Source organism: Bos javanicus, chromosome 10 (assembly GCF_032452875.1).
Source record: "Bos javanicus breed banteng chromosome 10, ARS-OSU_banteng_1.0, whole genome shotgun sequence".
Taxonomy (NCBI): domain Eukaryota; kingdom Metazoa; phylum Chordata; class Mammalia; order Artiodactyla; family Bovidae; genus Bos; species Bos javanicus.
Window position 1 is genome coordinate 65,926,156 of NC_083877.1, and position 3,055 is coordinate 65,929,210.

General features: G+C 37.7%; 1 non-coding gene across 1 annotated transcript; it reads right to left on the reverse strand.

Annotated features, from left to right (window-relative positions):
* Window positions 1-318: 318 nt before the first annotated feature.
* Window positions 319-425, reverse strand: LOC133256337 (U6 spliceosomal RNA). The gene has a single exon (XR_009739201.1). It is a non-coding gene; the product is annotated as a U6 spliceosomal RNA (small nuclear RNA).
* Window positions 426-3,055: the final 2,630 nt, after the last annotated feature.

The following is a 3,055-nucleotide window of genomic DNA, read 5'->3' on the forward strand; positions in this document are numbered from 1 at the left end:
AATTTCCATTGTCAAAAAACAGAAAAAAATTTCCTTTGTCCACCATTCCCATTCCACTCTTCATTATTATGAATTTGATATTCATTCTATCAGTTCTTATATTTCCACATATATATGTGTATCAATAAATGAGATACAATTTGTAGTGCTTTCAAAAATTTTATATAAGAAGCGTAGTATTCAATCACTTTGCTCCTGGCTTTGTGTATGATTTTTTGTTTTCATTTTTTTATTTTAAATTTATTTATTTTTTAATAGTCGGATAATTGTTTTACAGAATTGTGTTGGTTTCTGCCAAACATCAACATGAATCAGCCAAAAAATATGGACCGCTTCACAAATTTGCATGTCATCCATGTGCAGAGGCCATGCTAATGTTCTCTGTATTGTTCCAATTTTAGTATATGTGCTGCCGAAACGAGCACCACCAGGGGATATTTGACAATGTTTGAAGACATTTTTGTCTGAGACAACTAGGAAGGTAATGATGCTACCGGCATCCAGTGCATAGAGACCAGCGTGACACTGAGCGCATGCATGTGTGCTCAATCATGTCTGACTCTTTGCAGCCCCATGGACTGTAAGCCTGCCAGGTTCCTCTGTTCATGGGATTTCCAGGCAAGAATACTGGTACGGGTTGCCATTCCCTTCTCCAGGTGAGCTTCCCAACACAGGGATAGAACCTGCATCTCCTGAGACTCCTGCATTAGCTGGAAGATTCTTTACCACTGAGCCACTAGCGATGCTGCTAAACATCCTACAATGTACAGGACAGCTCCTTACAACAAAGATTTATCTGGCCCAAAATGTCAAAGGTGCTGAGGTTAAGAAATGCTGATCTGAATTACCACTATGTATAGCGGTGCTAATAATTTCATTTGAGTGTTAGAACTAAAATATACTGTAAAAACAGAATATAAATAGTATTAGTAAGTAAAGTATTCTAAGGGCTTTGTATAATCTGTGTGGCAGAAAAGGAAACTGAGTAACTATAGGCTTTGACGAGTTAGCTGACCATATTAAAACATAAAGGGTAACTAGTAAATGTGTACACTTCAGAAGTTAAATTCTCTAACCTAGTAGAAGGAAGATATGGAATGGAAATAAAAATGATTCAGAGGAAGCATGAAAAGAGACAGAAAACTGAAAGGCAGGAAAAAAAGTAGGGAATATAACAGGAACAAATACATCAGAAATCAAATAACTGTAAATAGACTAAAACTCTCCAGTTCAGAGAAAAAGTTTGTCAGTCTAGATAAAATAAGAATTCCAGCTAAATACTGTTTACAAGACATATGTACAAACATTAGGACACAGTAGTGTTTAGAATTAAAGGATGGAAGAAGATATACAAGATAAACACTTGCATAAAAAAAGATTTCTAAAGCTATTGATATTAGACAAAATAGACTTAAGGCAAAAAGCACTGGTGATAATTAAAAGGTAACTGAATAACACTTAAATGTTCAACACAATATAAAATTATCAATGGCATTTTTCACAGAACTAGAAAAAAATTTAAAATTTTGTACTGATACACAAAAGGCCCTGAATAGTCAGCTGGAGGAGTCAGGCTCTCTGACTTCAGACTATACTACAAAGCTACAGTAATCAAAACAGTATAGTACTGGCCCAAAAACAAAAATACAGTTCACTGGAACAGGATAGAACCCCCAGAAATAAACCTACACACCTATGGTTAATTAAATTACAACAAAGGAGGTAATACTATACAGTGGAGGAAAGATAGTCTCTTCAATAAATGCTGCTGGGAAAACTGGACAGCTGTATGTAAAAAAATGAAATTAGAAAATTCTTTAACACCATACACAAAAATAAACTCAAAATGGATTAAAGACCTAAATGTAAGGCAAGATACTATAAAACTCTTGAAGGAAACATAGGTGAAACACTCTGACAAAATTACAGCAATATCTTTACTGAGCTGTCTCCTATAGTAAAGCGACTTCACTTTCACTTTTCATTTTCATGCATTGGCAACCCACTCCAGTATTCTTGCCTGGAGAATACCAGGGACAGAGGAGCCTGTTGGGCTGCCATCTATGGGGTCGCACAGAGTCGGACATGACTGACGCAACTTGGCGGCGGCAGCAGCTCCTATAGTAATGGAATAAGAATAAAAATAAACAAATATGACCTAATTAAACTCAAAAGCTTTAGCACAACAAAGGAAACCATAGACAAAACAAAAAAAAACAACCCACAGAATGGAAGAAAATATTTGCAAACAATGCAACCTACAAGGGATTAGTCTCCAAAATGTATATAGTTTGTGTGACTCGATATCAAAAAAAAGCAACGTCATCAAAAAATGAACAGAAGAACCAAATAGTCATTTCTCCAGAGAAGACATACAAATGACCAAGAAACACATGAAAAGATGCTCAACTTTTTGCTAACTATTCAGTTCAGTTCAGTTCAGTCGCTCAGTCGTGTCCGACTCTGCGACCCCATGAATCGCAGCATGCCAGGCCTCCCTATGCAACACCAACTCCCAGAGTTCACCCAAACTCATGTCCATCGAGTCGGTGATGCTATCCAGCCATCTCATCCTCTGTCGTCCCTTTCTCCTCCTCTGTCATCCCCTTCTCCTCCTGCCCCCAATCCCTTCCAGCATCAGTCTTTTCCAATGAGTCAACTCTTCGCACGAGGTGGCCAAAGTATTGGAGTCCTTCCAAAAGGACTTCCAAAGTCAGTCCTTCCAAAGAACACCCAGGACTGATCTTTAGAATGGACTGGAGTAATGCAAATCAAAACTACAATGAGCCTCACACCAATCAGAATGACCATCATCAAAAAATCTATAAACAATAAATGCTATGGAGGGTTTGGAGAAGACGGAACTCTCCTACACTGTTGGTAGGAATATAAGTTGCTCCAGTACGGAGGTTCCTTAAGAATCTAGACTATCATGTGATCCAGCATTCACACTCCTATGCATATATCTGGAGAAGAACATGGTTTAAATGGAAGCATGAGCCCAAATTTTCGTTGCAGCGCTATTTACAATAACCAAGACATGGAAGCAACCTAA